This window comes from Mizuhopecten yessoensis, unplaced genomic scaffold (genome assembly GCF_002113885.1).
Source record: "Mizuhopecten yessoensis strain PY_sf001 unplaced genomic scaffold, ASM211388v2 scaffold4123, whole genome shotgun sequence".
Classification (NCBI taxonomy): Eukaryota; Metazoa; Mollusca; class Bivalvia; order Pectinida; family Pectinidae; genus Mizuhopecten; species Mizuhopecten yessoensis.
In genome coordinates, this window is record NW_018405387.1 from 36,501 (window position 1) to 48,558 (window position 12,058).

Here is a 12,058-nt window from a genome sequence, read left to right on the forward strand (position 1 = left end):
CCCCCCCCACGAAAAAAATCCCCCAAAAACGAAAAACAAAAAATTCCATAACAAACAAACAGAGGGACTACTAGATCGGTATTTGAACCCTAGACTTCAGATTGTTAAGTTGACGCTCTAACCGAATGGGCTACCTTTTGATTGGAAATCTCACGATCCAACATGTGCTACAGTTAAATCCATACAAGTATATACGAAAAACAACAGTACAGTGGGACAGGGATCCTTAATTTTACCTTCATTTGCTTTCCTTTTTCGTGCATTATGTCTTTCCTTTTTGTTTTAGTGCATTCGCAGTTTTCGTTGATTTCTATTGTTTCGTTTTAGAGTTCAAATTTATTACTTACATGTTGGCGGAGTTCTATGTTTCCTCTCATTTCTATGAGACAATTTCCGTCTCATTTATTGTGACTTTTTCATGCGAAATATTACTGAGTTGTAAATAGATTCGTTTGGATTAAAGAGATAACTGAACTGAACTCACACCAAACCATTTTACTACGTAATACACCAACGATGGATGCACCAAACGTGTCGTAATGTTTCAAGACCTTTGACTTGTCAAGCTATGACAAAAGGACAAGACGGTCTTGCAACGTTGCGACACGTTTGACACGTTCATTGTTTGTGTATGAAGTAAAACTTTGATACATACATTTCCAGGCTGACGAATGTAATTAAACAACACCTGTCATGGTCTTTTAAGGTATCTTATTTTATATATTGATATTGTCTATTGTAACTAATTTGTTAGCTCAATTTATGCCTTGGAAAACTCTAGGAAACAATTATAGATCTCCTTTTGTGATTATATACTAAAAGGTAAGCATTTTCAAATTCAATTTTTTATATAGTCGGATGAGTAAACTTTCCCTCTAATTCGATTGATCAATTCATATTGAGGAACAAATTTAACACGCATGCGCTCTTTTTTACATATAATCTAGGTTATGTAAGTTCACTTGTGATCAAACGTGTGTTATGTAATATTTTCTCATAACACTTGATATCCTGGTTTCAGTATATACAAAAGTCAAACTGTTTGTTTGTTTTTCCTTTTTTTTTTTTTTTTTTTTTTTTTTTTTTTTTTTTTTTTTTTTTTTTTTTTTTTTTTTTTTTTTTTTTTTTTTTTTTTTTTTTTTTTTTTTTTTTTTTTTTTTTTTTTTTTTTTTTTTTTTTTTTTTTTTTTTTTTTTTTTTTTTTTTTTTTTTTTTTTTTTTTTTTTTTTTTTTTTTTTTTTTTTTTTTTTTTTTTTTTTTTTGTTTCTCAACTACAATGCATGTAATATTATTCTACGTATCTTGTTTCAAACTTATATAGAAAATAATTGTTTTAATAAAATAAAAATAAAATATATAAAAAATATTTATATATATTTTGTCATTAAATGTCACCTTCGGTGGCCATTTTCAACATCAATTTGTTTTTGGGTTATCTTTGAGTTGAAGGCGTATAATAGGTATTAAGTGATATTGAAAACAACGAGTAATTTATCATTTAACCATTTAATGGGGATATGTTCTCTGTTCCTTTAAGCTCAATTGCTGAATACAAGCATGCAAGGGAGATAAGTTAACGTTTATGAAAAGTCACGAGTGCAATCTATTTTAATTTAAAAGAACAGCAAGACATTGCTCTCAATTAAATTTCCATACTAGATGATTTATTAAAAAACGCCTTTTCACAATAAAACTATAGATTTTAAATGCCATCTCTGAGAACATTTATGTTTATTATCTTAAAACATGTACAAAATATGTTGTAAGATCGCTATTTGATGATTATATACTTGTTCTGTGCATATGGATTTAGATCGTATCTATAATGCATGTATTCTAGTCACAGCAAGGCAACATCTGGTTTCGTAAAATCCGTTAGTGATGTATTGTTCCCATCTATCGGTGTTTATTCAAATACATAAACAATAAAACACATACGCATTAAAAAGAAACACATTAGGTATATTTGACGTCAATATCCATTGTTCTTTAAAATACATACATAAATATCATTTAGCAGCCAATCCAATTTAACATCAAAACATGCCTGTTGAATCTGTTTTGGATTTTTTCTATTTCTTTCAATTTATATATATTAAAATGGTTGTTAAAAGACAATACTAATTTGAAAACAGATCTATATACGATTTTATTTATGTTTCACAAAAATAACAAAATTTGTCCTCTATATGTCAAATGAAAATTCTGATGTATGCAACAAGAGAGATACTACACTATAATGTGTCACAATAAAATGTCATGATAACGGGCTTAACAGGGTAACATCATTGATAGTGTAATGAAAATCATAAACTATATAAGTTCTTTCAATAACACTTAAAAAATATCAAATTAGGATGATTGTATTGGCAGGTCAATAAATGGTTTCAGCATTCAATCTTAATATCAAACTTACTCCAATGAAAAAGATATATTTCAATTACATAAATGACCATGTGAGATAATTGACAAGTGAATAAATACATAATGCAAGCTGTGCTAACCGAATGGACGCATTATCAACGGTCTTGTTATTTATTTTTGCTTTGATAAAGACACTGAATATCTGATAAGTGTAAAGGAGTGTTCGTTCCTCGTGTTTACTCTATCTCGGCAATCCTGCGCCATTGTTAATTATGAACACTTATATGGCTTCGTTGCGCTGTTGTTATATTGTTGATGGTATTTATTGACCATTTGTCTTGTAGACGCGGTGTTTTATAGGTTCCAATAGTTTGAACTATTCACCCTTGAGTTTGTAAAACATTGCTGACACCTTGCTGCTAACATGTCTGTCATCACACTTAACGCCAATCTGCAAAACACAATCAATTTCTCTCTGTGTTTTATTATTTATTTGTATAAACAGGACATGCAGACCCATTCATCAGACCGTACCCAACATATTCATTGATACCAATAATTGAAACGCGGACAATTGAACACTTAAAGTTGTAGTAAATAACAGAATCTGTAATTCGATCACCAGCGTTTTTGACGTGTCTACAAATGTCATAAACAAGTTAACTACTCTGTAAAAAGTGTCATATTTTGCTGAAATATAAATTCATTGATGGCATGAACATCCAACACAAAACTAAAAATGTACAATACTTAATTCTCTTTAATGCTATCTGAAATTTGCACAACGGTACTTCCTTTTTTGCACCAAGCCTTAAAATAAGCACTAAAATACAATTAACTCTTCTTAATAACATTGTATAAGAGATGATTGCCAATGATTCATTAAAACACAAAATGTACACAACGGACCACATTGTTTGCACCAAACCTTGAAAGAATTACTAAAAATATAATTAATAGTCTTAATAACATTGCATCAGAGAAATTTCGCAATCTCATTAAAACCACAAATTTTTCAATATTATTATTTTCATCTTGGTGATTTTCCATATCAAAAATATATATCATAAATGTTTTGCTGGTTAAATGTGCTTATACTAACTTCTGAAGTAAATGCTCTCTGAAATAGTCCTATCCTTATTTAATGTCCTGGTATTGATTAACAATAAGTTATCCCATAAAACATGCTCTAAGAAATTATACGACTTCTATTTTAGGACATAGTCGTAAGAGTGTATGTAATATACACAAAAAATATTGAGCGTTCAGTTGGAATATTAAAAAATGCTTTTTAATTACGATCAATTTGATGGAAACTATTTTCAGCTTCGCTAAAGCAAATGACAAAAAGTATGGCTGCAGTCATTGGCAAATAAAAACTCCTGCATCTAGAACCAATATTGCAGATAAAACAATCGTTTCTATAATTGATCATAAGATGTGACCACTGTTCCGGTTAAAAGACTGTCTATGTATTAATCAAATGAAATCATTATGTATGTCTCCATAAAACATTACACTACAATGAGCGGACGAATACGACGCGAACCCTGTCGTCTGCCTTACTCTACTTATTATATACCGTAATTGTTATGTTCACTGACCAATGCTTGACGAAAGTGACCAATTCATAGAACAACAATGTCCGCCGCCAAAGCAGCAATTACAGAATTAATGACCAGTACATAGCTTGAACACCACCAGTAAATGAAATTGTCGATAAACAGCACAAACGTTATTATTTATAACGGAAACAGTAATTGCATATCAAATTACTGTAACATGTATATGAAGCAATAAACACACCAGAACTTGCTTGATATAATCGACGAGCACTAAAACAAGAGTAAAAGGGGACAGGAATACTCCCTGGTGTCAACACAATGGCCGATTTAGTGAGATCAAATTGATTTAACAATCAAACAAGAACATATATAATGGCGTTATGGCAAGTACAAGCTTGGAAGTGTGACTGATAAGACGTCACGTCACGACATATAGCTTAATGAGGACATGTAGTCATACATTTTTAAACAATCATTGACAAAATTATCGTATTTTTTCCCGGAGGAATATACAATTGGACCAAACGATGATAAATCTTCTTCCTCTGTAGGGTCTCGATGGCAGTTGACCGCTGCGAGAACCCCTAAAACAGGCGACAGCTATCGTCAAAAGGAATAATAGAAAAAAAGCGCTATGGTAACGGCATGGGAAGCGTGTCGGCCTAATGTAATTTTAAGGAGTGGATTCCAGTTGTCGACGGGTATTCGACCGCCTGTAAACACCGCCTTCCATAAGTTAAGGCGAAAACATCTCTACATTCTTCAACGAACAAATCCTAGATAGGTCAATTTTAAGCGTTCGAAAATATGACGATCTAAGAAACAAAGAATTCAAAGTGAAAATATCTACAGTTTCTTTTGTTTTATTTTATTGCTTTTAAATATTTCATTGTTAATATTGAGGAGATATTTCAATGGTTTAATACACAGCCCCTCTTCCAATGACCTTGTGTCGTTGCGTGGACAAATATGTCTCATGGACAAAATCTTAATATCAATATTATATTATTTTCAGCTCCAGCTGTTCACTGAAATTGAGTGAAACAGGTGTTTTTTGTGTGGCCTTGGACAACGATCTTGTTGATGGTTCACCAAAACATCTGTTGCTGTTTATACCAGCCAGGAACTGTTTTGTTAAAGGCATTCCCCTGTAAAATAAGTCCAGAAATGTAATATTATTATTTTATCATTTAACAAATACTAGTTATCTTTAAACTTTTTGATGTCGTCGTTCTGTGCTGGTTATGACGTTCCTAACAGTAGCTGTAGTGGTCAATTTTAATTTTTAATGTTTGGAACCGTTTTTATATATAATGATACTAAAGAAAAGTAATAAACCATTTTCAACTCTGCGTTTTGTTCTTTTTACTGTCAGAGTTTATTTTTCACTTTCCACATGAATTGTGTCATGCAGATTAAATTAATATTCGTGTTTTAATTTCTTGACATTCGTTTCCTTAATGGACTGTTCTTGTTTGTTTAACTCATTCACCTCTGGAATTTTATAATGAACTATTCGAATCTTTGAATTGGAAAAGTTCAAATTTGTCTTTAAGGGTGAATGAGTAAATATATACCGGCTTCTCTTAGCATGCTGCATAAGTAACATATCGTTTGTTAAGACTGTTCTTGGAACAATCCAATCAATTGCCTCTTGTAGATTGGGAAGAGCTAGAGAACTGTTGACTTTGGCCTGGAAGATTAGGAAACAGATCTTACCTAGCAGTTGAGTGTAATAGTATTTACTGTTACCTACATAGGCATAAATCAGCAGTATGCTCGGGTTTTTTTTTGTTTTTTTTGTTTTGCTGCATAGAGTTTCTATATGGACTATTGTACTAAGATAAACCGATGTTATCTTTTCCCGTTTGATGGTGTTCTAATGAAGGGACTGTCTAATTCCATTAAGAACAAATTATACCAAGGTGACGTTGCTTGCAGATACCTAACTAACTCCCGTGACGTTGGGTCAGCAATTTAGGAATCATTACATTGCTAAGATGCCTCGAGTTATTGAGCCTATGAACGTTGTGTACGTGTAGCAGTGAAGTGATTTGGTCATAACGGGTTTGGATCATTGTATAATTTGTGATTTTTCGACGTTATGACAGCTTCTTTAAAAAATGTAACATTTCGTGAGTTCTGTCGCACATCCATCCTTAATGCACTAAAACACATCACATCTGAGAGATAGGATCGTTATCTACCGCATATATGTTGAAAACATTCAAATGAAATGTTGATTTGTCATTATTAAAAGTCTTGATGACATAATGAGGTTAACATTGCCAATTTTCACATTGACTGACACGTAGAGATTTCTTATACAGAAAGAGAACGTCTGCAAACGAACGTTTCAGAGGAACCATAACCATAGGAGTTAGGAGATAATGAAAGTCTTTTACACAAAAAGGAAGTAATCTGACGTAATCTACGTCATTTTGTCTGATCAACAGGATAATTGTGATGCTGCGACTCCTAATGCAACCTGCATTTTCATTTAAACCTCACATACTGTCTTCACAACCCAGTTGTCATTCTGTAATTCTGTACACATTCAGATCCACTTATATATAGCAAAGTGTCATTAAATACCAGCACAACTAAGGTTCCGACAATTCGAAAGGGTCAAGCTTCTCTCAATCATTCTTAAGGCTGCAGAAGCCAAATATATCCGACGTTTTAAGGGTTTCGTCTCGTCATTTTGGGAAGAGCGTATCATCTTATGACGACTCTGGTATTAACTCTGTATATTATCTATGAAATGACAATATCTGATATTGATATAGAAAATTAGTTTTGACATATCAGCACCCACATACCACAGGGAACTGATAATTTGTTACAGCTATATTTGGACCTAAACTAAGGTGTTCTGAGTAATTGTACACGTTTAAGGGGTTAAGATCGATTTTTGGTCAAACCGAAAGTCGATATTAACCCCTAAAACATGTAAAATTACTCTGAACACCTTAGTTTAAGTCCAAATATAGCTGTAACAAATTCTCAGGTCCCTGTGCTACATATGTGATGTCGTGAACAGATCGATAAGTGAATAACGAAATATCATTAAGGATCCCCGTACCACTGAATAAACTATACCCTGCAGAACTTCACGGGCAAAAATATAAAATGAAATAAATAGAAACAAAATCACTGGCAGTGTACTTAGTAAGCAAACAAATGCACCTCTTAATAATTTAAAGGTTTCTCTTACACGAATGAGCTTCCTGGTCACCGATAATATACTTTCTCATTAGTATATTATTAAACAAAGATTATGAGGTTGACGTTAATTACAGTAGAGGTTTAGTGTTTTACCGGCAGTTGGACAGCTGGGTATCCATAATTGCAAATAGGGCAACGAAAAAAATGCGAGCTGACATGATTTTCGTAAGGTTATTCACAAGTACTTATTTTGTTCACTTAACACAACGTTTTAATAAAAAAAAAAAGTGTATATACAATAATTTCCCGTGAGTGACTGGAAATGGTATTTATAGTTCTCTCTAATTTCTATTTTTTGTTTGTTTTCGAGCGCTTTAGCTTAACAATACCTCACTTTTGAGTTTGATGTTGAACGTTCATCAGGGTGAGGACGCCAATGGGTTGTGCCCCCTGCCGGGACATAATAGAGTCTTTAAAAATGCTTGATGTTATTCCCAGCTTAACGTTCCTCATTTAGGGTAATGGCAACATCTGGTCTACCCATTATCAGTAAAATGTTACCGAGCTGTGGACAGTGCTGGGTGCCTTTGGCAGGCATTTCAGTAAGCTAGCATTATAAAGTCGGTTTCCGATGATCCGCGCTATCACATGGAGGTAAATGCACCAACCTATCCTGTTTTAGCACACACATGCATGCATACTTACACAAATGGAGGCATGTTCTTTAATTACCTTAGCTTTTCATGAAACCAAATTAGAAAGGAAGATAGTAAAAGAACTATATCCGTGTACGTATATCAAGAACCATGACGATTATGTTTTCGCATAATTCTTGTTAAGGCATCTTATTTCGGATATGTGAACGACAATTAACCGGTAGAGCATGAACATGTATCACACTATTCCTCGAGCTGACTTAACGACTCCCCAAAGTAGACTTACTATAAATGGCAAGGCAATCCCACATATATTTTGTATGAAGAAATCGTTATCCTGACGTTCATAAATAGGCCGATATATTGGAGGCAGAGGCGTGGTGAACACATTAGCCATAAGGCTTTCTATAGCCATCAAGACTTAGCAGATCGTCTTAACAAAAGTCACCTTGTTATTAAATTCGCCACTGAAAGGAGGAAGCATCATATCATTTTTTTGGATACCGTTAAAAGGAACCTAAAAGCCAATGCGACACGAACTATGAATGATTCACACCCCACACTCATACAGCAGAACTAACTGCATAGCTGCTCCATATCGGAAGCCAGGGGATATTTCAAATAGTGTTAATTGTGTCTTAAATAACACAAGATACCCACACAGTCAACAGTGTCGTAAATTAGTAGTATATCTGATCGTTATATTTATCACCTGTGATGGAATGATCCGCTCCGTTCAATGACATGAGTGTATCAAATTAACCGGACTTTGACCCATATTCGTGTATGTTATCCCCTATATCATGTCGTGTAAAAATGTGTTTAGTAATTTATTTTGCAAGCGATATTGCAATGTTGCGTGTCATATAGGAGGTAATGAGGTTGACTAGTACAATATATCACTATTACACGTAAAGGTGACACAGCGTCTTCATCCTGATTAAAAAAACCCACTTGAGCACAAACATTTGTTTTACATAAATATATTTTTGTAAAGTAATAAAGATAAAAAACCATAGCGACAACACACCAATGTCAGCAAGATAATCAGAGTAGACGCTGAAACAGAAGACGGATTTAGCCTCCTGAAAAATTAATTACTAAGTCTTCAATCTAACCCTTAGAAATTTAACTATCGTCATTGGGATCTTGCTTTCAACTATAATATTTTTATATTTACCATAAATCAATACACACCAACGGTGTCTTATATTGAGGTACCCACAGGCTTGCTTGGATTTGCAATTAAGGATATCTGTCCCACTTGCACTGTGGTTTTCCATGTAAACATTTTAATTTCCGTTTGGATAAAACAGCAGCACAGTTGGGCAATGTTGCTTCCGATGACCAGGTAGCACAACTGGTAAGAGCGACAGTATAATAATCTGAAGTACAGGGCTCGCCCTGGTGAAGTTTTGTGATCATAACAATTGTCATTATTATCCATTGTTTACTTTTCGGCAGTGGTATGAGGATCCTAAACAGCAGATATCATAACAAGTTTGAACCCTTAATGTGGACCATTCAGGGTTAAATGTACCGGGCACTACGCTTAATCTTCTTTGGAGGTCCATGATGTTTTTCCTATTCTTAGGCATGCATTTAGTTCCTGTTTTTGTGCATATTTCAAGGTTCTTGTTTGGTGTCGCTATTGTTTTTTTTTTTTTTTTTTTTTTTTTTTTTTACTTTCAGTATCAAAATGTTTTAAACGTGTTGAATCTAATGAGTTGAAGGATAATAGCAATGCAAAGATTTGGAAAAATGTTTTAAGTACACATGAATTGAAAAACAATAAAAACATTCGTTGAATGAAAAGGATATTCGTATTAAGCTTTTAGCTGTAAAGCTCGACACGTTTCTATTTTAACCTTTAATACAAGGTAACGTAGTTAACTCTGCAGAGTAATACGTGTTACATACGGTTTCAAATAGAGGCAATAACAACGAAAACAGAGGGAGCGTTAATCAGACAAAGGGGGGAATATACCCCACTCAATAAAACTCGTAATTTGTACTAACACCTCTCCAGACGGCAGAGGTGGAGTGTCTATCGCCACAGGAATTGCTCTTAATGGACATTCTACATTAACTTATTGGACAGTACAGCACAGTTAAGCGTGATCAATGCAACGTCTACTCTCATACCATGACGCTCGCGTGTAATTTGACAGATAATACTGTGTAAGGGGTCATGGACTATACGGAGACTATTAATTGTTTCTTTGTAGGCCATAGAATAAACATTGGAAACGTTGTTTTTTTTAGGTCACCTGAGACAAAGTCTCAAGTGACCTATTGCGATCGCCTTTTTGTCCGGCGTCGTCCGTCGTCCGTCGTGCGTCCGTAAACAATTTACATTTTCGACTTCTTTTCCAAAACCCCTGAACCAATTTCAATGAAATTTTGCTGAAACCTTCCATAGCCAAAGGACAACAAAATTAGTGGCTGATTTGGTCCCAAGCCCAAAGGGGCCTGAGGGGCGGGGCAAAAAAAGGTCAAATTGACTGAAATTTTAAAAATCTTCTACTCTTCATAGTTGGAACGGTCTTAAGGTGCTTTACTAAAATTGAGAATTTTATGACCCTGGGGTCTCACGTTTCCCCCTGGGGAGGGGGTAAACTTTACTATAGTTTATATTGGGAAATCACATTTTAGACCAACATTTGTTTAATTTCCATTGGAAGTAATTCGATTTAGGTTAGAATTATCAGTATAAGGTAGCAGTTTGATGGTACGCACATATCAGCCCTGACTGACCTCCAGGGGCTGATGGGTTGGGCCAAAAAGGGTTGAATTGACTGAAATTTCAAAAATCTTCTCCTAAAGACCCAGATATGGTAGAATCAAATACTCTTCATAGATGGAAGGGTTTTAAGGTTCATGACCCTAGGGTCTCAGGTTTACCCCCTGGGGAAGGAGGGGGGGGGGGGGGGGCAACATTTATTATGGTTTATAATGGCAAATGATACTTTGAATATTTCATTTTAATGACTTGATTGGAATTATAACCCTGAGTTAACAGTTTGATACTTTGAAAATGTTGTGCCAGTCCTACCCCCAAGGGCTGTAAGGTGGGGCCCAAAGGAGTCAGTGTGCTAAAATTTCTTCTTTTTCCTTGTTTAGAATCAGAGGTGCTAGTTTCAAATACTTTTCAGTCTTGAATCTGTATGCTAGATATTGAATAAGGTGGTTTTATTGTTGTTTGTCACTTTGAATAATATTTCTGTTCATGTTAAAAACAAAATCAACTCTCTGTAATAATATATCAGGTGACCGTTAAGTTGAAAATACGAGGGAAATATGAACATGAAATAGATATTCTATTGTCCTTGACCTGATGACACAAACACGACCAAAAGTCTGTAAACTGTCAGATTCCGTTTACAAATGAGGAAGGTTCGTATCCTTATCATTAGCCAGTACTCGGAAAGATTGTAACAGAGTATGAGTAGATTATACAAGTCAAGTCCTTTTTGCGAGCAGGAAATGTAAGAATGTCTACAGACACTAGACGCTTTATCTGCTGACATAATGTCATTATATATTTCAAAGCTGTGAATTCTGATTTCAGTGAGGGGCCTGACATATTAAACCCTGTCTAAAGTTAATTCGTTTCAGATTATTTAACCCATTGTCTTCGTAGTCTTCCCAGAATCCATCAATCATTATCTTAAGAGATTCACATTCCGATTGATAGTAGAATTAAATAGCAAAATGCAAGAGAGAAACTGTAACTTATTTCCTGTGCGCCATCTTGAATCGAACATGAATCGCCGTTGTCGTAGGGAAACATGATTCTGTGTTTCTTTTCGAATAAACGCCCGACTTCAGCATGATAAATCGAGTGGAAGACAAAGAATTGTGTTTCCCTTTCATTAGAGCAATGAGTAGTTTATTATGCCGAAACACAATAGTAAAGATGATCAGGTTGACGTACCATTGTTATCGTCTGCTTCATTCAATCTCATTTTTTCAGAGAGGCTCCGATTAAGGGAAATATGAAAGGAGAAATTCGAGCACGTGAGAACGACATGGTGTATAGGCCATTTTTTTAGAGAGGCTCCGAAAAAGGGAAATATGATCGGAGAAACTCGAGCACTTTAGGACGACATGATGTTTATCGGCCCGTCATGTGATTAATATAATTAAATCAGACATGATGTTATAAAGATGAGGTATATTGATAAAAAGTCTATTTACGTCGCCGCCGCAAGGCAGACACCCCTGAAAGAAACGCAAGCGGTGATAAATACCAAGTTCAGACGAATTATATTTATTATATTTCTCTAAGGTCTAATCCCCCCCC